Genomic DNA, 23831 nt, shown 5'->3' on the forward strand with positions numbered 1-23831 from the left:
CGGAATCAAGCAATAAGCATTTTATTAATCCAACACATAAATCTCGCGTTCACTTTCCTTTTGTTTTTCTACTTCAACGAAGAGCTGATCGTACGGCGGACGCATTTTTGGAAGTATACAGGGTAGGCTGTTCAACAAGCGATGAAAAGTGTCGTTGGAAGAGTGTGGTATGTGATAAGGCCCTCTGATTTCAGTTTCTGGTTTATTCTGCAGGCTACCTGTGACATATGACGATATTTCGAAGAAGCATTTAGTCGCGGACGCGGATTATGTTGTTCCGGGCTGCTCGCAGAGGATATATGTAGCAAATGAAGGTATGCGGGCGCGCACCTCACGGCAAGACGACTCTGTCGTGTGCTGGTCCCCGAGTACTATAACTATGCATTGTCCATCGTACTCAATATTCCTGAAATTAACAGAGACTGGCTTGTAAATGGGGGTGATCAAAATCTGAGGTATAATATTGGCAAACGTAACTGGTGTGCTGTCAGGTATGAGTGCTCCGCTGATTATGTAAGCGCACAAAACCGATTTAAATCGTAGTGTATAGCCGTAGCATGAACATCTGAGGAACCGGTGGTTACGGAGACACGGCTAGTAAATTCAGGTCAGTGCCGGTTCCGCGACGCTGGCCTGTGACACACACCTGGCGCTTATACAGACCGAAAATACCACACTAAGATCGCATCGGAAACATTTACACTCTCGTAAACACACCCCATTTGCGAACGGAGTGACTGCTCCACACAAACATGAATTTCAAACGCCCACAAACGGTAAATCTCAGTCGTGAATGTGCCGCAAAAGCAGCGGCGGCACTGGGGAGCGGGGCTTGGACTCCCGCGCCTGCTTTCGAAACGGGCCGCGATTTCAGTGGCGCCCCTACTTAGCCCCTACAGGCCGCGCTTGCTCGTGCACGCCCCCCCCCCCCCCCCCCCCCCCCTACCTCCCTCCTACAAACCTGCGCACGCATAAGCCGGCCACCGGTCATGTGCGCGTGCTTAGAAGTGACAGACGCAGTCGAAAGTATCCCCTGAAAGCCCTCTGAAGAAGTGATATTGGCTAGCTCACGCCGGCATTCCAAGCTGGCACGTTGCTATTCATCCGGGAGGGATTCGCCGCTACTGGACGAGCTGAAGTGGCAACGGCGGCGCCAGCAGCTTTCTGTTGTTCTTGCGCCCATTTGCGCTTGGGGCCAAGGCTTCAATTCTTGCTCTTCTCCCTCCAAACGAACGGCATACATTGGTTCCATAACGATTTAAAACCTGGAAGTCCTTGAGCTCTGTTGTCGCGTACAAACACGTGGCTGTTCGTTTCCTTCCCCCTCGTAGGCATCTTACTGTATTTGTAAGATGTCCACATCAACCCGCACCCGAGCCACTCGATTAAGCAGGACAGCCGACTAAGCGCATTGAGCCAGGTAATTTCGACATCCAAATCTACCACCAGCATAACCGTCATTTCATCGGTAGTAGCAAGAAGCCTAGTTGTGTGTGCACGCCCCCATTTTCCGCTCGCACCGGCAACCGGTGATTGCGCATACTTAGGCGTCAAAGACACCGGCGAATATGTCGCTTGGAAGGCCTTCTAAACTGAAATAGAAATATGGGCACACGCTGGCTTTCCAACAGGGCAAGTTTCTCTGGGATTCGCAGCCACGGGGCGAAGTGGAATTTAAGCGGGAACGGTGACGGCGGGTTTCGGTAGTTTTAGGGGGCAGCCCTTTGGCAGCCGTTACCTGGGCATTGCGGGAGCGGTGTCTGTTTATGTCCGCGTAACGAGTGAGTGAACGCAGAAGGGACGAAAGAAAGAAAATGGAGAGGATCGTCCAGCGAAGGGTGAGGTGGAGTACCACACGTGCGGCTACGGCGTCATCTCTCTCACTGCCTTTCCCTCAGACATGGACCAGGATCGCCCTCCGCCTGACACTTTCCCCAGAAGCTGTTCCATTCTCCGCTAATCAAAACCACGTGAAATTTGTGTGGGAGGTTCGAACACTTTGCAACCACATGCTCGCTGCGCTCCCTTGTGCGGGGCTAATCCGAACTACGTGACATTTGTGCGGGAGATCCAAAAACGATTCGCAACATGCTGGCCGGTGGCGGCGGCGCGCTCCGCGGTAGCAGCAGAGTAGCCCAAGTAGCCCACGCCACCGCACACACCATCCCTCCCCCCTACTCCCTCCCCCAACCATGAGCAGTGGGAAGGCATGCTAGCCAGCCCGGACCCCGGCGATCAGCTTCGGCTGGTTGAAAGGGCCCGCCTGGCAGCGACCGCCCAGGGACTTCTGGACTGAGAAGACCCCCCATTGCCACTACTACAAAAACTAATATTGAAATAAAGTTTATTCCTCCTCCTCCTCCGCGCCTGGTTTCGATCCCACGACCCTGTGGGCGGAACGCGAGGTACATGGTGCTCTTCCCACTGCGCCACAAAAGCGACACAGAATCAAAGGGTACGAACGCGCCTTATATCCTTGACTCATTCAAACTACGTCAAGAAGCTGCTGATACACGGCAGCAGTTGCATCGATCTCGTCTTCACCAGTTGCTGCAACGCACGACCACTGCTTAAAGACCCCTTAACAGTACACTTTAGCGACCACGAAGCCGTCGTTCTCAGCGTCCAATACAACGACAGCAGCAACAAATAAATAAATAACGACTTACAACAACCTACTTCTTGCCTTCACTTCTTGCGTCACAAAAAAAAAAAGAAAACCCCATCTCTCCACGAGGGGGGACTCGAGTCGCAAAATCACGAAAGTAATAATTAATATGTGAAAGAAATATAATAATTAATAGTAATAAGCAATAATAGTTAACACATTCACTACCACCCCACCACCACCCCCCAAACACTAACGTTAACGCAGTACACCCACCCCCTACGCGACGCATTTACTCGAGTCCCCCCTCGTGGGGAGATGGGCCCAATTTTTCGCAATCATCTGATAACCGCACTACCGCCGTTAGCTGCCGACTGCGCAATTGCCAAAGGGGCATCGGCAGAGGATAGGGAAAAATAGTTGTGAAAGAGGTGTCAAAGGAGCCCCGGAGCGGCGCCGAGTACGATGACACCGGAATGAGAACTGGGCGGGTGGGGGGGTTATACTGTTTTGCAGTGAAAAAAAGGGGTGTAGCGAGGACATTTCTGGGGTGTTCTGACACTGAAATACCCCACTGGCTACGCCCCTGGCACTGAAGTACAATTAGTGAAATTAGCACTGGCCAATTCCCCATTATGGGTATGTGCCAAAACATTGAGGGCACCATCATTATCATCATCATCATCATCGCCAGCTTGTGTATAGTGTACTATGGCATAGACTATAGCTTGTGTCATGGATGGAAGAAAGCTTAGGTGAGGCCATAGAAACTGTATGGGTGAGGCCCGCTAGACATTAGCGCAGTGGGAGAAAAGCGCGTCTTAGCAACGGTGCCGAAGGCGGGCCCACCGAGGCCCTACGCGACTGCGCTGCTCAGCCGGTAGCCAATGGTAGGCGGGAAACACGGACAAAAGACGAAGCAGACGACAGTGGAGCAAGAGGAGGCGACTCAGGCGACAGAGGTGGCACTTGCGCGCATAATACAAGAAAAGGGCGGCCTACATAAAAGGGCGGCCTACGTGTGTAGTAAGGCAGCACTGCGCAGCCACAGCTGGAACCCTAGGAGTCCTCTGCTGACGATCGTCGTCGCAGTATACTCACCGGACTAAAGGGTACTCCAGCGGGTATGACACGCCAAAGTTGCTCCTGGGCTTTTTGTGGGACCAATGCACGCACTTAAAACATAATGCACGTTTCTGTCGGGTCTTTCTTGGCGGGGGCGCAAGTTTCAAGAAATATACTCGCCGCGAGAATTCACGTGGTTCAGTACGGAAAGCACCAACCGTAAGCAGAAATGTGCTTGTACCTGCGAACAAGACGAAGGAAACAAGCTTCACGGCATTATAGGTCAGATAGCATGAAGCATATCATCGCATACCGCAGCACCGTACCTGCATATACCGCTACTACATTTGCGTGAACTCTGAGGCCGCGTCTTGTGTTACACGCTCAGGTCTTTCTTTGCACTCTTTATGTTCCTAGCTCCTTCCCTCTCTCCACTTGAGACTCTCTCGCTCATAACGTATACCGTACGCTTAGCTCCAATCAACAGTTTTGCCTTGGACTCCGACTCGCGAACACCTCAAGCACCCAACAGTCCTTGTTTACATCCCCTATGTGTTTCATATATGTTTCATATGTTTCATATAACCGCCTCTCTTTCCTCCCTATCCTACCTCCCCTACAACAGCAGGCGAATCCCTTCCCAATAGGGCCCTCCTCTATCACATACACCCCTCAGTTTATCCCTCTCCCTTTTGCCCGCTATGCGGAGACAAGGCCACGGTGCAACATCACATGTGGGCCTGTCCGTATGATCCCCTCCCTCAAATCAATTCCTCGGAGCTCTGGGAGGCAGCGCTGAGCTGCTCTGACCCGGAGAGACAGAAGATCATCATAGCCAGGGCTACGAAGGTCGCCGCACAGCTCCGGCTGCCGGCCACCTCCCTCGCTTAGAGGTCTTCTTTAATAAAGTGCTTCTCTCTCTCTCTCTCTCTCGGGTGTCCGCCCCTAGATGAGACAGTTTATGCGTGCTGGGGGACCTTAATTCCTCCCTTACATACATGTACGCTGTGAGTATATGTATGTAAGGGAGGAATTAAGGTAGGAATTAAGGGAGGAATTCCGCCCATGCGTTAATTAACGCATGGGCGGAAAGTTTTAATTTTCCCAAGGGGGGAGGAGGGCTGGCCCTCCCGACCTCTCTCTTTATATATATACATATATAAATAATTGTAGGCAGTCAATAAAGCCAAGGAAGGCAAAGGGGAGAATGTAGTATGTAATTTTATTATACTTGAAACAGATACAGAATTTTTAAAGAAAGAAAAAGTGCAGGAAAACATGCCCGCCGGGTGGGATCCGAACCCACAACCTCCTGAATACGCGTCTGGTGCGATGACCACTATGCTACCGGCGGGGCTGCCCTCCCCTCCGCTTTCTCGGGTATTTATGTTAAGGTATTTGTTTCCTGCTTTTAGGGGTGGTAGTGCCACTCGGACTACTTGGCGTGAAGGGGACCTGCTTTTTAAACCCCAGACCATGACTCGAGTGTCTACGACATGTCAAGAGTGGTTCTGGCAGTACTAAAGACTGCCAGAACAGGGAACCCCGCTACGCATGCAGCGAATCACAATTGGAACCCGCCGCAGTGGCTCAGTGGCTAAGGCGTTGCGCTGCTGAGCACAAGGTCGCAGGTTCGATTCCCGGCCGCTCTTCTGATGGAGGCGAAAAGCAAAAAAAAAAAAAATTACACCATCTTACCGCGAGGGGAACCATGGGGTAGATGCGACGCATCGGGGGTTTCCGTTGCGTTTCCGTTATGTTAGCGTGTCCATTGTTGTTGTGTGTCCATATTTTACGCAGCATGTACAGTCGTGAGCTGAAGTAAACGGACCACGGGAGCGGTGGCCAAAACTAATCGCTGCGCCGTCTGGTTGCGCGGCGCCTGCTGTCGAGATCGCACACAGCGCAGGCGCGGCCTAGCAGTACAGCACACATGCCGCTATCGCTCGCTGCTTCGCGATTGTCTCACGCTCCGATAAATTGACGCCAGGGGAATCACGCCGCGCAGTTAGAGGAACACTGCCGGGCACCGCCCTATCATTGAAAACGATGCGACTCTCCTGATAAGTGGCAATGGTGCTACGCTGCCACACATAGCGTGCTGTGGCTGCGTTGGGCTCGTAGCCTTTTTTTATTCAAAAAGCAGGAGGTTTCTTTTTTGTTAAGTGATGAAGTTTCTCAGTTGATATCTGCTGTCTTGTTGTTTGTTCGAGTTCGTGTTTCGTGTTTTTCGTGTTGTTCGTGTTTTTCGAGTTTCGAGTTTCTGCAGAGAGTGACAGAGTTGGGTCCCATAGCTATTTGTGTACACAACAACAACAGACTGACTTTGTGGCCGCTCAGCGGCCTATAGTATTGGCTAATTGATAGGTCCTCCTCACTCTCGGTTGAGACGTCTCTTTGGGAGGCGGCGCGGGACTTTCGTAATTAAATAAAGATTATGGCGTGGTGAAGGAAAGGGGCTGCCAGCCAGACTTGGGCTTTGCCCGACCTCTGATTTTTTATGCCAGTGGTGCTCGGCCGGTAGCGTGCCAAATACTCCTTCTGGGCTTGCAAAAGTGGTGAGGGACCCCACGATGAAATATGTTGGTACGTGCCCTATTGTCGCACAATTACCCATGAAACACAAGTTGTCTTGAAGACGTCTTGAAACAGCCTGAAACAGCTACAATCGTCTACCTCTACGTGAAGACATCTTGCAAACGTTTACCGCTAGCAGTTTCGAGAAGTTTATTTGTAAACGTGTAAAAGATGTCTTGCTGAGAACAACACAAGCATATGCTACACCAAGAGGTTTTAAAAACGTCGCTTGAGAGAGGTTTATCTGGAGACATGGTAAAGAAGTGTTACCCGAGCCTATTTGTTTGTTACGCGTCTTGACACTTTGAAAACCACTCATGATAAATTTACTAGAAATGCTTTCCTTGACATTTGCACTTAAATACGTCTGAACACGCCCCATCTCAAAACAAATTTAAGCACACACATGCTCTACACTTCTATAGTAAAAAATCCCGACATCCATTCAGCAAGAAATCACCTCCATTTTTTATCTCTACTAGGTATGCTTTTTTAAAAACATCCAAGCCAGATTCTTTTTGTGATCCATTTTACCCGCCGTGGATCTTCAAATCTGCCGATTCAATGAAATCACTGCGGCTATTTTTTAGGTTTAGGCCTCGATTGTTGTAAATATTGTGCTGCTAAAACCACATTACTTTTATTTGCACTATCTCTGGTCCTCCTCGCAATTCATGAATTGCACCGTATGCGGTACTGCGAGGGCTGGGCGTGGAGGCTGGGGCATTCAGGTGGCATGGCGAGGCGAATGGGAGTTATTTAAAGGAACGCATTTATTTGAACATTATACAACACGATTGACCACACCGGAGGCGGGCACAAATGAAGCACAAACAAGCAAGCATGTCCCAGACCTCGAATGGGCCTGGAGCTGCGTGGCGTGATGGCACTGAAGATGATGCTAGTGATCCCCCAATGACTACAGCACATGTGGCTGGCTGCTCGCACCCTGCCCCACCAGTTTGGTTGACCACGTCTCGTGGACAGTAATATCCGCATTGTCCACAACAGGCACAACACTCATACACGCGGGGGAAACACTGCCGCACGCTTCACTCGTGCACCAAGTCATCTAGGTGGCTAGACAGCCAATAAGCGCATTGTACCGTTTAGCTGTGGCTGCACTGACTGCAGAGGTGAGTCTACACTGTCCTGCTTCCTTGCACTGGCAGTTTCATGCACACTGAAGCATGGTAAGGGCCTTAGCCTTGGCTTCGAGGTTCGTGAAAGGCGTGCCAGTTGTCCTTGGACAGGAGGTTGCCGACACCCTCTCAGTCTCATGGAGCTGCATGTGGCACACAGTATGCCACAATTGCTACGCAGGAAGTCCTTGCTCGTCTTGTAGCCAAATGCTGAATGGTCGGTGCTGCTGTAAAAACTTTCAGTCATGGGCTTTGTCCAGCTGAAGTACATCGATGCCACTCACGAAGTGGTCAGCCAGGTGCGGCACAAGTTGTCCTTAATCTCTTATGGTACCACAGATGGCTCGAGTTGGGCGTTGGCTGCTGCACAGCTCGCACCTGGTTGGCGCTGTTTACGGGCTTGGAACCTGTAGGTGGCTGGCTCACGAGCGTTCTTCCCTTTTTCTGTCCATGGACAAAGTTTTCGGCATGCTGGGCTTGCTGTTGGCTGGGCTGAAAGTAGTTGGCAGGTGGTTCACCGACGGTATGACCTCTTTCTGGCTGTTGAAGGAATTCTGTATGTGCTTGACTTCCTTTGTGACAACTGGCCTGACAGAACTTGGTTTCGCCACCCACCCGTGTCGAGCATACGGCATCCGGGAGGCTCAGAAGGAAGCGGAGGGGCCACAGACGCCGTACTGTTTGAAGGGAAGCTCCTGGCCTTTACTCGTTTTGAATTCGCACAGAAGCTGTAGAGTTAGCGGCTGCTTGGCTGCGATGAGCAAGGCACGGATGATGGCTTTGATTGTAGCTCATTACATTCCCCTTTAAAGCCATGGTTCATTAGGGCCCCTGAGTTTTCAGGAACTGCTTGCCTTCTCCATCGTACCGGTATGAGCGCCATGACAAAGTTTTTACAGCAGCACCGACGCTAGTGATCCCCCAATGACTACAGCACATGTGGCTGGCTGCTCGCACCCCGCCCCACCAGTTTGGTTGACCACGTCTCGTGGACAGTAATATCCGCACATTGTCCACAACAGGCACAACACTCATACACGCGGAGCTTCATGTCAGTGATATGGTCAAGATCATCGCTGTGGCAAGCAAAAACAGCTCTGTGTTCGGCCAATGTACCTTTTATAACTGCGTGCTGGCTGGGAGTGGGCTGGCTGCGAAGCGGGACGATGGAATATTGGGATGATGGCGCGCGAACACCGCGTCGGATGCGACGGTGTCATGCGACAGGGGCACTTCGTGAGGGCAATGTTTGGGCTACTAACACTTGCCATGGCGGCTGCTCTGGCAAAGGCAACGGATCATGTTGCAGGCAGTCTTTGGCACTGTGTCTGGCAAGGTTAAGTACCGTGGCTGGGTCTAGCGTCAAAGGCACCGCGGCGGACGACGCAGAAGCCTTCGGTTCAACCGGGGGGCTAGCTTCATGCTGCTGCCGCATGTCGGCTTCCAGTCGCCGAATATCTCTTCTTTGAAACCGGCAGTGTCCAGCTGTCACCGTGCCAATTCTTTCCGTATGAGGTCGATGAATAGGCGCGACATTGTCACTGAGACGAGCCGCTCCCACACAATGCCCGGCATGATATGCCGCCGAGCCGGATACACGCAGGCGGTCACACACAAAACACAATCTTGCTGGAGCGTCCGCCAGCAAGCAAGCGCAGACGCGCACAAGGAGGCAAGCGAGTGAACGGTGCAAAACGCTTGGGCGAGGAAGACAAAATGGCGGACTGGTCCAACGGCGAAGGCCGGCTTAGTCACAGCGTTGGCGTACTTGCGTGGCTGCGTGGTTGCACATAGGCTCGGGCATCGACTGCGCAAAATGTGAGGGCTAGCGTGAAGGCTGGAGCATTGAAGAGGCATGGCGAGGCGAATCGGACTGCAATGTTTTGTGCAACTGTGAAGTTGAACCACGCGCACTAACGAGCGCGTCCCAGACCTCGCTTGGGCTGGAGCTGCGCTGCGTCGGCGTAATGGCACTAAAGGTGGCGCTAGTGATTAGCTAGTGACAGAGCCTTCTATATGTAGTTGTATAGAAGGCTCTGGCTAGTGATTATGGCCTAGGCTGGCGTTCACAATGCACCACGGTGTAGGAAGGAGAGGTGACTGATCGCCTCGGAGGCGCAGCAGAGCAGCTCCATCGAGAACTTGTTCGGGTTCGCCTTCTTTCTACCAGAGGGCGCTAGGAGTATCAGGGCCATGCGAGCCGCGGACGGTGCGTGAGGGCGGCTCCGGTCTTTTCGGTACAGAACGTTTCGGTACGGGGCGTTTCGGTACGGTCTTTTCGGTGCACGGACTTTTCAGGACACGGTCGTTTCGGGACACGGGCGTTTCGGGACACGGACCTTTCGGGATACGGTTGTTTCGGTACAAAGACGAATTTCGGCAAGCGCTTAGGCGGAGCGCGTTGTTTACGGGGTGGTTGCAAGCAGGGGTTTATGCAGAATTTCGATTTTGGGGGGTGTCGGTGGGATGTTTGGGGGGGGGTGTTGTATAAATCCCTAGGTAGTGTGTGTGGTTGAGGAATCTTTTTGGGGGGGTGTCGAAGTTAGGGGTGTGTGTATAAATCCTTGGTTGCAAGCACGCAATTCGTACCTAATTTATTACAGATGTTCTTGTTCGCGATTCTGCGTTATTTTAGGCATGGCGATGGTTTTGTAGCCTTGCTAGAAAAAAAAAACATTGTTTATGTATTAAATATTGGCTGAGATATGTGTAGCACTTAAACAACATAATTGTTCATTATTTTGTTTTTTAGTGACTTATTATCACCAGTATCTTATGTAACAAATCAGTGACAGTATCATTGTGTTTTTCACTCGTTTTTGAACACTTCTTATCCCCTGTTTTTTCTTTCAAAATCAGTGAGATCAGACATTTTTTTATCACTTTGCGGAGTCCCTGCGATAACGGCTGCGTAAATGAGTGCCACCGCACGGGGAAAGGAACCTGTGATTTTATAAAGTAATGACGGAGACGTTGCAATTTCTAGGTATTCTGTGTTTGTGCGTTGCTTTCTTCTGATAACGCATGCACTTGTGCATTATTAGCAATGCATTATGGAAGGCACGTATTGTATCTTGCTGCACGCTTCCGTCCCGATTTATTCGTATAGTTAGCAAAGACTAGCTGCGGCGGGTTTATTGTGTTTATGGATCAAAAGTTGGAAAAGTTGAAAGCACCCTAAACAGAGTTTGGTGTTTGATGGGCACAAGCGTCCTAAATAGAGTTTGCTGTTTGATGGTGTGTGATTTCCTCAATATTTCTTATTGGGGACATTTTTGTGTAAAACAGTGCAATAGACATGTATATGTTCGAAAAAGCTTATTAAGCTTCTAAGAAGACGTTGCAAAAAGTAACAACGCAAAACTAAAATAGATATATTTGATTCATGTGTGCCCGAGTTCAGCGAAATTCAAATTGCCTTCGTATGCCGTAGCCACCGTGACCGTAGTGGATAGCACTGGTGCACCGCATCATTTTTTTGCCCATACTGCTGTTTAAATTACTCGCAGAGGTGGCTGCGTCTTCGCAAAGAAGTGTTGAAGCTACGGTCGCTGTCGCGCCCCAAATAGCGTGCATGCGCTTCGGCCTTAAAATTCCCATACTAACCCGAGACGTCCCTAAGAATCTCTGTTCTTTCGAAAGGGTATTTTCGTTTGAAGCGACCATAAATTCATGCCACCGAAATCCAAGCGCGCGTTCTAAACGGCGCAGTACGAGGCGCGTTTCCATGCCCGTGGCTACCGAAAACCCGCAGTGCATGGCCCTCGTTCGAGTAGCGCCACCTACGAGCGCATACGTCCGCGCCGAACCAAGTTTCGCCGCGCTCGCCCGCCGCGTTGAGTCACCTCTCCTTCCTACACCGTGCAATGCACACATCAAGCAGCATCTTCCGGAGCTAAAAAAATGAACAGCTATGCACCCAACTGGGAACATTCGGGATAGCGAAAGTTATTTTCTACCAAAAAGGCTCGCTAGCGTTCAGCGAAGCAGACGACCCTATTCCACCTTTCTGGAAAATAACTCGTTGCTTCCTTGCTCCACACGGTGCCGAAGATAAGCAGAGTGCCCGATAACGCATGGGCAAAGTACCGAAGACTTAAAGAAGCATTTTGACAGGCGCAACTCCAATTGATTCAATCCAAAATTGTAGAACCAAACCGCTGCAAACTTAAAAAAGCGCGCGCTGAGCGGTTACTCAAAAAAAAAGATAAAAAGCCGTTAAAAATTGCAATAAAGAAGTAATTTGTTGCATTTAAAAAAAACTTGGCTTATAAAACGTTTTTTGCTTTTTATTAAGCGGAAATATTTTACTTTTTAGTTAATGCATTTGTGGTAGTAGTTTTTAGCACCACCAGGGATTCCTCTGTCGCTTCAATTCTGTGATTCAAATTTCAAACACAACAACCGTTGGTCGCGTTTGTCGTTCTTGCGTTTGTAAGGTTGTTTGCGCAAGAAAAAATGCTTTTGAGAGAGTAAATAGGTAAATGGTGTTTTAAATGCATCTCCAAAATACCTTGCTCAAGCCTTTGTATGCGTGAAGACTGCCACGGTTCCCCAAGCGTCCGGAAACGACTCGGCACGAACAAAGGTGAGTAGCTACTAGCGTGATAAGTAGTAGCAGAGTTTCTTGCGGTCGTCGTTAATGAGCTATCACTGCACAGTACCGTAGTTTGGCGAATTCTGTGCGCAGCACACGCCGGTGCCCAGCACCACAATTTGTGAAGAAGTACACGCTTGGGCTTGCAAACTTTTGGCATTACCTTTCTCGTTAAAGAAAACTGTTGAAATGGTACAAGCAGTACAACGAATGCACAGGCTATCAGCCGGGCTCGCGCTGAGCCTTTATGGACTAGTGATGCACAAAACTTTTCATAAATTTCGGTGATGTCACACCACAACGATGGAGTGCAATGTAAATACCCTATTAAGGCAAAATGGGGGGGAGCAACTGTACTTTTTTATAGTTGGCGCCTTTCATGCTGTAACCCCGTTTTTCTTGTTTTTCGCTCACATTCTCAGATTATATATGACGCACTGGCCGAGAAGAAATAATAGTAAAAGAAAGCGTCTGAGAACACGTTGACCAGACAGAGTAGTAGTTTCTTCCAGGCTCCACTCATTGTCTGTTGTGACTGCTACCAAGATGACACTAACAAAAAAAAAGCAAGAAGTTTGTAGTAAGTCCGCATGCACGCAATGTTTCTCACAGATTCCGGAAAATAGCCAGTAGATAACGCATGTGACTACAGAGACTGAATCAGAAATCGTTTGTAAGGTCCCTTTGATGTGATAAAATCCTACATAGGTCAATGCGTTTAAGAGCACAGTTTAGCGTATGGACATTACAAATACTAGACAGTTGCGCATTATGGTGCGTCCGCAAACTAAAACTCAACAATTCAATAATCCTACTCATAACTCCAAAGAAAACAATGGAAATGACGGAGGAATTGTCGTTGTTCTGAACACAAATTGTTGGAGTTAATACACCATCTGTTTCCAAAAACCCGTATGAAATGCATGTCGTGCTATTTTGTAATCTGGACCAAAAATAAAGCTGGAGTGGGGCCAATTTAAGACAATTTGCATTGCCACTGACCGTTACCATATCTCCATGCTGCATTTATTGTTGATGTGATCAGTTGTCTTGAGATATTCATGATGGGCATATTTAGTAAATTTCTGTCTGAGCTAAAAATGAAGCTAATAGACTGCACATTTGCCTTACGGCTTGTTCCATTTTAGTTGTCTCCTGTCACTAAAACAATATGACAAAAGGAGAATGGCATATTATCTAGCTGCAAACGTGTGTTTATGAAGAAAGTTTGCAATGGTATTGCTAGTGTCTGACATATTTTAGTTTTCTTCTGCTAACTCAAATTTGAGTTATGAATAGTACCAGACCTTCCCAAAATATTGTGTGCATGTTCAAGGCACTGCCCTAGAGTTTTATTCATTCCAAGCCTTTCACTGTAGCAGGTTTGAGATTTTTGAATAAGATAAGCTCATTCACAGGCAAAGGCCGGTGAATGAGCTTTTGACTTCTTTTTTGTCCTTGTGCAGTAGGATATTTTCATGTTAGAGTAGTAAAACCCCTCTGCATCCTTGTTTAGCTCGAGATAAGTTTTGCTTACCTTAAGTTTCAAACTGCTTTAATTCTCAGTGCTTTAGTTGTGTACACTTTATTATCTCGCATTTTTGCCGGCATCTGGTCGGTGCGTTCAGGGCGCCTTTTCAAGCCCTGGATGTCAACAAAGCTGCCAAGGAGGTGTCGCTGATCAACCTGTCCATGTGTGAGTAGGCCAAGCCGCGCTTGCACAGGGTCAATTAGGACGTTTCTCATTTACAGAAGGTAACCACTTTTTGTGTATAGCTGATGTTGCAATTGGAATTTTCCTTGCAGACCCATGATGTGTTTACAGTGCAATTAACCGGTTATGCTGGGTGCATCAGGTTTTGGCAGGATGTGGTATGCAATTTGTGTGCACTAAATGAGAGAGAAGCTGTGCAATTTGTGCTCACTGCCCTTCATGTTACCGCTTTGCATAGAGCTGCCCTTGTGTCTAGTTTTCTTGTCTTCAGGTTTCACCTAGGAATATTTATAACTACGTTCATTGGGTTGTCCTAGGTTGTTATATGTACTCTAGAGTGGGTTAAAGTGGCGTCAAAATGATGTTAGGGCAGGAGATGACAAAGGCTTCAATTTCAGCGTCGTACCTGGGAGATCAAGTGGTTGCTGTTTAGCCAGCTGCAAGGCAATTCGACGGGCTTGCAAACCTCAGAGCTTTGTCACTTGTGGCTTAGCAATGTTTATCACACCGTTATATCCTATTTCCTAAGGTAAATGCGTGTTTTCCCCTTCCGAACTGCTATTTGCACCTATTGGTCCAGTAATCATAAAATGTCCCAGGTGGTGGCCTCTGGATGGGAGGGCCCTGGTTGGTCTCCTGCTCTGGTGGCCGAGGTGCAACTGGAAATCCTGGACAAGCGCAGCAAACAACGGACGGCCCCACTGTGGGCAGCTCAGCGGGCCTGGGCCATCGTCCGAGATGACCTGAAGGGCCACACCCTGGCCTATTCGGGCGGCTCTGTGCGGCAGCGACAGGGCTCGGCCTCAGCAGGCGCCGTGCTAGGGGAGGTCACCCGGCAGGCGCTGCTGTAGTGCGCTGTATCCTCAGCCACAGCCGAGCTGGTGGGTGTCAGCCTGTACCTGACCCCAGCGCTGTGTCCTGCAATGCTACTCCCGGGTGGCCCTGCTGCACATCCGGAGGGCGACTTGTGCTCACTCGTGGTGCATGGAGTGCTGTATCGGGGCGCCTGGCTGCGGCCGCAGTGGGAGCCCAGACACAGGGAGCTCAAGAGCAACGAACCAGTGATGTGATATCTGCGCCGAACCGTGCCGAAAGGTAAATCCTGCTACATCCTTCTTCATTTCAAGCAATCTGCGCCAATCTTGTGCCGAAGCTTCGTTTCGCCGGGTTCCCGCAATGTGTTGGCTCTGGTGGGAGGAGTCCTTTACGCCACGGGCGTTGAAGGCATCTTTTACGTACCGTATTTTCCGGTCTATAAGTCGCACCTTTGTATAAGTCGCACCCCCCTCAAAATGACAGTTTTTACAAAATAAAACGTATATAAGTCGCACCGTTGCATAAGATGCACCGGTATATAAGACGCACTTGTTAATTAGGTAAACTCATAGTGAATCAGATCGTTAGAAAGTGCTGCGAAAGTACATGGTTGTGGCGGCCGCCGCCTATTAAAGGGACCCTGCAACACTTGCCATCGACTACGAGTAATGTATTTTGGGATAAAGTCTATTGTCCCAGAAATCTCCTCCCGCAAGAATTATGTAAATCCGTTCACAATTAACGAAACTACGCGCGATGAGAAATCGCGCATAATCGTTCCCTCTCAACTCGACCGCGGGCAACGCGACGAAAGCTGCGCGCTCTCTCCCGGAGAGGGGGGCGGCTCGCGGCGTTCTCTTCGGCGGCCTTCGATATATCAAATGCCGGGTAGTTTTCTCCTTTTCTCCGCAACGCGGAGGGGCCTATTTCCGGTCTGGTGCCACAAAAAAGCATCCATGTGCCTGCTCGCAAGTGCGCGCTCGGGCTCGTAGGGCGTTTTTGAAGCAATAAACGTTTGTAGTCGAGTGGTCCCGTTGAAAGGGAAGTATTGAGCTCATCACTCAAACTCCGCGCGCACTCAAAACACAAAAGAAACGGCAAAACTGTGCCTACAGGTTCAGGCATAGAAGAGGTTCGTACACAGCGATGACGACGACGGAAATGGGAGAATCTACCCGCGAAGTTGACCAGTGACAGCCGATCGGGCAGCCATGGCCTATGTGACGTCCCTCAGGCCATGCATAATGAGGACAACTGAAGAGAGAGCGGTTTGTTTTTCCGCGTCTTTCACATCGATTTGCGCGCTCACCGCTTCACGTGCACGTGTAATATTTGGCTCAGGTATTCCTGGCAGTGTAATCTAAACGTTGCGCAGGTTTACTTGCACTGCTCAAAGAGTGTTGCAGGGTCCCTTTAATGCATCCCCCTGTAAGCAGGGCTAGACATGGGCATATAACATCCAAAGTCTGGACATAACTAACTTCTCAAAAATGGTTTATGGATATACACAGATGACATGTAGTACTTACGGACGGCGTTTAGGCAAAACCATCGAAGTCTTTTTCCTCAGACTCGCTAACAAATAATTCAGTATCTTCAGTGGGAGTTCCACCGGTGCATCACTGTCCTCCTACTCTCTCTAATGTCTTCTTCGCCAACATCGTTACCACTCGCGGAACGAATTACTCCAGCCTTTATCAACCCGGCTACAACTGTTTTTGTAGAAATGGAGTCCCAAGAGTCGGAGACCCATTTGGCCACCTCTCCAAACGTTGCGCGTCTCTTGTGTGCTGTCGTAAATCAGCGCAATAAAGGTGTCATGGCAAACGGAAGTGACGCGACGGGAAGCGGCACGAAAATCAAGACTTATCTCCAAGCTGTCATTTTAAAAATTAGCAGCACGTTTACCTCCTTCGGAGTAACTGTCTGTAATATTTCATGAGCTGCATTTTGTTTTTGCAACCCAGTTTGATGTTACTTTGAATTTATTCTGAACTGTAGTTACTGCGCATGGCCTAAAGTGGCGCGTGGTTCTCGCAGGCCATTATCATTCTTTTTGACTAGAAAAAGCTGCAAATTCTTTGGTGCAATGTCCCGAAGCGACATATGGGCTATGAGAAATGCCGTACCGGTGGACTTGGGATTGATTTACACCATAGAGCTGCGTCTCAACGTGCGCTGGCCACGCGCAGCCGCCGCGAACCAGATTTATTCCATACATAAGTCGCACCGGTAGATAAAACGCACCAACGAAAATTTCAGAAAAAAACCGCGACTTATACACCGGAAAATACGGTAAAATGAAGTGGAAGGAAGTTTTTACATAAAATGTGCTGAGTGCCTTCTGCACGACTGACTTTCAGCGACTGCCTTTCATTTTGCAGAGCCTGCGCTTCTTAAGCCCACAGCTGAGGAAAGAAAAGTCCTCTAGAGCTCATTTTAGGGTTCTGCAAGTGATCTAACCCTGCGATGAATTGACTTTGATGGATGAATACATGCTCGTCCAGCTTGAACATGTTGATCAGATCCGTCTACACGAATTAACGAGTATTGGCAGCAGAGTTTTGAGAAGAAGGAGGCTAACAACAAAACCAAATTCCCTCTCTTGGCTTGGCTAGTGAAGGCATTGCTGTGCATTCCACATAGAAAAGCGGTTGGGGAAATGGGCTTCAATAAGAACTGCCGGCACCTTAATGAAAGGGATCAGTGTGCGATACAAACTGTTCATGGCATCAGGCACATTGTTTCGTTCTTCAAGCGCTTTGACGGAGATGCAAGTCGCTTCAATGTGACACCAGAGGTTTTGAGAGCAGTACAAACATCGAGCAAAGACTGCCAAGAGCGCATTGCGGCTGAAAAGCTCAGGCAGCTAAGCAGTGGTGTCTTGACCCAGCCAAGGCTGGTCCTAGTCATGATGCCCGAGACAGGCTCCAGCAAGAAGTGGAGACCACAAAAATAACATGGTGGCGAATACGGAGCATCTAATTAGCCTCGACATAAAGTCCAAGAGCTTCAGGTATGTTGAAAGTGGGCAGTCTCTTTTAGCTGAGGGTAAAGCTAGAATGGTGGCAGCACTGGACAAAATGGCACAAAAAACAACTTTGGACCTGTCACGATAGTTCTACTTTCATGCATATTTAACCAGAGAAACGTGGGTTTAGCACAAGTGTCTGTTTTGTTTCGTTACATTTTCTGCTTACTTAAACAAGCTCAAAGGTGTTTTCAGGGAATCTAGTCATATTGTGTTTTATTGCCATGTAGTCGTTTTAGCTTCAGGATGTTGTTTTCGTGTACATCAAACTGTCCACATTAAGTGACTGTGTTTCGAAGTTCTGTAGCCTGCCGAATTGAATGCTACCCCGATAGTCGTTTTTTAAATGAAAGTCAAGTTCCTTCATGATCTGTTGGCTCATGTGTATGTACACATCGCATGAACTCTTTTGGTGCTTGTCCTGAGGCATTTCATAGTCACTGCTAAAAGACGTCTGTGCGGCAGAAACTCGTCTGTACCGAAGGCATTTTACTTGTTTAAACATTTCTGTGTGCCCAGGATGCTGCTTTTGGGGCTCCTCTTAGTTGTTTTCCTCCCCTTCCAGCAGCTCTCAGCCGTCCTGTGCCCCATGTGGGTTCCAAGCAGAGAAACACCACCTGGAGGTGGCTGACAGCCCTGCCTGCTGGCCATGGAGAGTGGCCAGATTTAACAACAGGGAGGCGAGCTGCTGGCCACACGGCAGAATCTTCGGCTGCTGGACCAGCTGCTGTTGCTGCCGGGCTGTGCCAGGGAGCGGGACAAAGTCCACAAGGTCCTGGGCTCCTACCTGGATGCCTCAGGAGTCATCCCCACGCTTCGCCTCCCAGCCCGGTTGATTTGGAACAACATTGAGGAACTGAGGGTTTGTTTGTTTGTTATCTTCTCTTGTGCATGTGTGTGTGCGTCTTTTTTAATACCCCTTTTTAAGCGTCACTGAAGTGATTTGTAAATATTGCAGGAATACTAGTGCGAATTGTAGTCTGGAGTCTCTAGGCCATATTTTCACCACTCGCGGCATTTACGTGAATTTATTCGGTAGAAATAATCAATTCAAAAATGCGGCCTTCCTCCGCATCCTTCTTGCTGATTTCCTGACATTTTGTGTGACATCAAAACAAGATGGTTTGGCTGCACTACTGTGCGGCTCGCCGACCCTCCGACAGAGTCAGTCGGTCCAGCGTATAGTCTTCTGGCCACCAGCGGGTCGTCTTAATTTGTTTGCTCAGTTGAAACTAAGCCACGACCCGTTTGTGCCTGGAAATATCTGCCTTTAGTTTGTTAGTTTGTAGACTGTATTCTGCTTTAACTCGCTCCACACATGCGACGCTCCGCTGACTGGTACGCTAGTAGAAAAAAATCAAAGGCCAATTGAAGGTGGGAGAAGCTTTATCAAAGTTAATAAATGTACAAAAAAGAAAACTGCACATAAAACAAGGACACAAGAGAAGACAAATAGACACATAGGGTGCAGACTAGCAAGTGATTTTTTATTTTAGTGAAAAACACATCATGAAGGAAACTGCGGCAACCTAGGGCACAGAACAAAGGTAAACAACCAAAACCACAGCCAAAAGACTGAGCGCAACACGGGGGCAAAGAACCCTACACTAGGCATGTGCAATCGCTTCGCACATAAACAAACAAGGTGAGGGCCGGGGTAGTCCAAGGACACTAAAAATCACCCCCAAGAGTCCTGCTACGATACGCGATCTCGGTGCTTAGTAGGGACACTGACGGTGAACTGACGCAATCTTCGCCTTTAATTCAGAATCGCGTACGCTTCAAAAATCTCCTTGCTGCACACACCCCTGTAACGCTTTGTCACTTCGCATGCTTTGAGGCGTGGCGCACAGCCTTTGCAGTCTTTACAGTTGGTGGCCAGGTTGCTGCCGGTAAAAGTGCGGAGGCTGTCGGCGTGTACCCTCAGTAAATCATTAATGCATCGGCCCATTTGGCCAATGTACGATCACCCACAAGACAAGGGTGTTTCGTAGACGACGCAGCTTGACAGTTAAAAAAGCAAGGCCAAAACGGTGGCTAGTTGGTTATACATCTTCTTGAACCGCGCTGTTCTAAAACTTAGACAAGGGAAGAGCACACAAGGACGGGGAAAAGCGCGAGTCCCGTCCTTGTGTGCTCTTCCCTTGTCTAAGTTTTAAAACCGCGCGGTTCAAGAAGAGTTAACAAAGCGCTTCTCGTGTCTTTTCCGGCACCCCGCATGTCTATTTTCTTCAGAGTTTACACACTTACACAACTTGTGTAGCTTGTTAGGTGCCGAAAAAACAACACGAACCCCCACCTTTTCCTTAGCTTTCTTGATCCTGTACCCAACATTGTGGACGTAAGATAAAACGGCCATCTTGTCGCCCTTGTCCCGTTCGCACCTCGTCTTCTTGGGGCGTGACTCGACAAGAAGCTTCTCGCCAACTGCCAAGATAAGGTCGCAAGGAAACCCTGCTTCTTTCAGTCGCTCCACCTGTGAACAGAAACTCGCCTCAGCTTGGTGTGTGCACGAGCGCTGCAGCGCATTCCTGAGAGCTGACGTGAAGTGAAGCAGTCCTTTTTGGATCGAGGGGAATAGATCCAACACACATGGTCACAGTTCACCTTGGGCTCCATATACAAAAACTGCATCAATCCCCCGACCGGTGCTTCTATTGTTTACGAAAAGACATTGAGGGTGGAGCGAAAGAGTTCAAAACACTTCTTCAACTTGATGTGTAGTGCCCTCTGGATTGAGCTGCTACAGCACCAGGAAGTCGTCAACGAAGCGGAAAATCTTAATGACGTTAGTGCGGAGCAACGGAAGCAACTGACGAAGTTGTCGAAACGTGCGAGTAGGAGGTGACTGAATATTGGGGCAAGACACGACCCTATACATACGCCGTCCTTAGGAACATAGGAACGACTACACACCCCTTGAATTGGCTCAGCTGGTTGGGCCGCTGGCACCGTCGCAGAGTCACAACCGCCGGTTGTGCCGAATCTTTCATACGGAGGCCCGAAGGATTTGGCACAACCGGCGGTTGTGACTCTGCGACGGTGCCAGCGGCCCAACCAGCTGAGCCAATTCAAGGGGTGTGTAGTCGTTCCTAAGGACAGCGTACGTATAGGGTCGTGTCTTGCCCCAATATTCAGTGACCTCGTACTCGCACGTTTCCACAACTTCGTCAGTTGCTTCCGTTGCTCTGCACTAATGTCATTAAGATTTTCCGCTTCGTTGACGACTTCCTAGTGCTGTAGCAGCTCAATTCAGAGGGCACTACACATCAAGTTGAAGAAGTGTTTTGAACTCTTTCGTTCCACCCTCAATGTCTTTTCGTAAACAATAGAAGCACCGGTCGGGGGATTGATGCAGTTTTTGTATATGGAGCCCAAGGTGAACTGTGACCATGTGTGTTGGATCTATTCCCCTCGATCCAAAAAGGACTGCTTCACTTCACGTCAGCTCTCGGGAATGCGCTGCAACGCTCGTGCACACACCAAGCTGAGGCGAGTTTCTGTTCACAGGTGGAGCGACTGAAGGAAGCAGGGTTTCCTTGCGACCTTATCTTGGCAGTTGGCGAGAAGCTTCTTGTCGAGTCACGCACCAAGAAGACGAGGTGTGAACGGGGCAAGGGCGACAAGATGGCCGTTTTACCTTACGTTCATAATGTTGGACACAGGATCAAGAAAGCTAGGGAAAAGGTGGGGGTTCGGGTTGTTTTTTCGGCACCTAACAAGCTACACAAGTTGTGTAAGCATGTAAACACCGAAGAAAAGAGACATGCGGGGTGCTGGAAAAGACATGAGAAGCGCTTTTTTAACTGTCAAGCATGCGTCGTCTACGAAACCCCCTTGTCCAGTGGATGATCGCACATTGGCTAAACGGGCCGATGCATTAATGATCGACTGAGGGTACACACCGACAGCCTCCGCACTTTTACTGGCAGCAACCTGGCCACCCACTGTAAAGACTGCAAAGGCTGTGCGCCACGCCTCGAAGCACACGAATTTACAAAGCATTACAGGGGTGCGCGCAGGAGAGAGATTTTTGCAGTACGCGATTCTGAAAAAAAAGGCGAAGATTGCGTCAGTTCACCGTCGGTGTCTCTACTAAGCACCGAGATTGCGTTTCGTGACTGGACTTTGGAGTGTGATTTGGTTGTTCATCTTAGTCCTGTGCCCTAGGTTATCGCACATGTGTAGATCGCAGTTTCCTTCATGATGTGTTTTTCACTAAAATAAAAAATCACTTGCTAGTCTGCGCCCTGTGTGTCTAGTCGTCTTGTGTCCTCGTTTTAATCGCAGTTTTCTTTTTCGGAATGTACCAACTAGCCCAAGCTTGCATTCTATTCTACTTAATATAGGTACTAAGGAAATAAGGTCAACTGAAACTTACCATACAGGGAAAAATCAGGGTGCATGAAGCGCTTTTTTGTGCTGGGTGAATTAGCACAGCAGTCACCAGCACGATCACACATCTATGAACGCTTTTCTGCTAAAGGAATGCAGTCACTAAAGGTGAGGTATTTGTGAAAATTTGAGGGATGCTTACTGCAGAAGCGCTATTCAAGAAATAGTCGTCTGGGCTGCTTGGAATGCCGAACCTAGATAAAAATGTGAACTGGGTATACATTATATACATTATACTTATGCCCTTGCCAACAATGGCTTATGGTGGAGTGATCTGGAGCACTAGGTATATTGTTATGCAATTCGCAAGCTCAAATCCCATAGCACTAAGTGGTTTATTTGTTTTTGGGCGGTATTTTCTATACTAAATTCACAATTTTGGCGCTGTTTCTGTAAATCTGGCAAAACTTTGTCGTTTCTGTAAACCTAGCAAAACTTAAGGGTGTGCAAATTATGCGAGTAAATACGGTATTTTACAGAACCGAAACAAACTGGTTTGAATTCTAATCTTGGACATTGTCCAATTACGTAGTAACTTGTATGAACGTCACTGCTTTAGTTGCTGTGGCTGCCTAAGACTGCGCATGGCAATTTTCCCCCTTTCAGGCCTCATAAAATAAATACCGCCTTATCGACAGGATAAACGATGAAAAGTGTGTTTATTTGAGCCATTATACGCAGTTCAAACAAAAAAGACAGGAGCTTGCAAATTCACTTCGGTGTCCTTTTAATAAACCCCTACAACCCGCCGTCAGTGGCTAAGGCGTTCAGCTGAGCCTGAGGTCGCAGGTTCGCTTCTCAATTGTGGCGGCCGCTTTTCTGATGGAGGTCGAAAGCAAAAACGCCCTTGTGCTCGAGATCCCGTGCAGGTGGTCAAAATGTTAATCTGGGGCCCTCCACTCCTCATCGCCTGTGTAGCGTCGGCGCGTAAAACATAATACCCCCTCGTGCCTTTGTCTCCTCTCTATCTGCCTGTCATGCCCTCCCCCACTCCCCACACGAGTGGACATACTGGTGTCCATCCCTAGGTGTGAAAATTTACAGCTGCTGGTGCACATTCCTTTCTGCCTTCCTGGAAATTCATTCATTTTGGTAAAGGATAAAAATTACTGCAGCCTTAATTCTTATACTTGCTTTCTGGCACCTATACCCATCAATAATACAGTCGAACCCCACTACAACGAACTCCGCTTCAACGAAATTTCCGTTTCGACGAAAAATTTCCAATTCCCCATCAGTTAGCCAGAGAAGTCAGTGCAACACAGTCCTCGCCCAACGAACCATTTGTCTAGCTTGCTTTCGCATCAACGAAATTTAATAAGTAGCTGTCTGTCTGATACCTTTCACTGCTCACTACTGGTACACATTGTAAGTGACGCAGTGCCTTGTGTTCTACCCAGGCATCCTGCTGGCACGGGCAACACGGCTGGAGGCAAGAAGCAAGGACACTCAGATTCATGGGAACAAGTCAGACTGCTGACGACTGCCACATGAAGCTATCATCCCTGTTTACAAGTATATAGCGGGTTGACGGTTACCTTTTTTTGTGAGAGCTTTCTCCTGTAATTCCTTCTACTTTAATGCATATACCTAATGTTGCACTACAAATAAAGCTTGGTTTTCAAAAGATTACAGGTTGATTTTATCATTTTGTACACAGGACACAAAACATGTGAAATGAGACCTAGCTGGCATCAGGCAACTCTATTCTTAAGAGTTTATGCGAAAACCCCCTATTTATGTTGTGCTAACATCACCTTCAGTTGTGCTGCCCGCTTGATGCTTTCTCTGTTCACACAGGCCAGTTGTGGATGTTGCTGCCAGCTGTCAACAATTAACACACCCAGTGGTTGCTTCCAGAACACTCAGCAATGACCAGCCCTTCT

At 48.7% G+C, this 23831-nt stretch overlaps 1 long non-coding RNA gene across 3 annotated transcripts; it reads left to right on the top strand.

The window, feature by feature from the left end:
* The first annotated feature begins 11761 nt into the window (after window positions 1-11761).
* Window positions 11762-23577, top strand: LOC144163169 (uncharacterized). 3 transcript variants are annotated; one of them, XR_013320853.1, is made up of 5 exons: window positions 11762-11980; window positions 13618-13685; window positions 14303-14798; window positions 18116-18412; window positions 23346-23577. It is a non-coding gene; the product is annotated as an uncharacterized LOC144163169 (long non-coding RNA). The 3 variants fall into 3 exon arrangements; XR_013320854.1 differs by having other exon boundaries at window positions 11762-13685; window positions 18119-18412; XR_013320852.1 differs by having other exon boundaries at window positions 11763-13685.
* The last annotated feature ends 254 nt before the right edge of the window (window positions 23578-23831 follow it).

Source organism: Haemaphysalis longicornis, unplaced genomic scaffold, assembly GCF_048455015.1.
Source record: "Haemaphysalis longicornis isolate Haplotype H1 unplaced genomic scaffold, Haemaphysalis longicornis Haplotype H1 scaffold_12, whole genome shotgun sequence".
NCBI lineage: Eukaryota > Metazoa > Arthropoda > Arachnida > Ixodida > Ixodidae > Haemaphysalis > Haemaphysalis longicornis.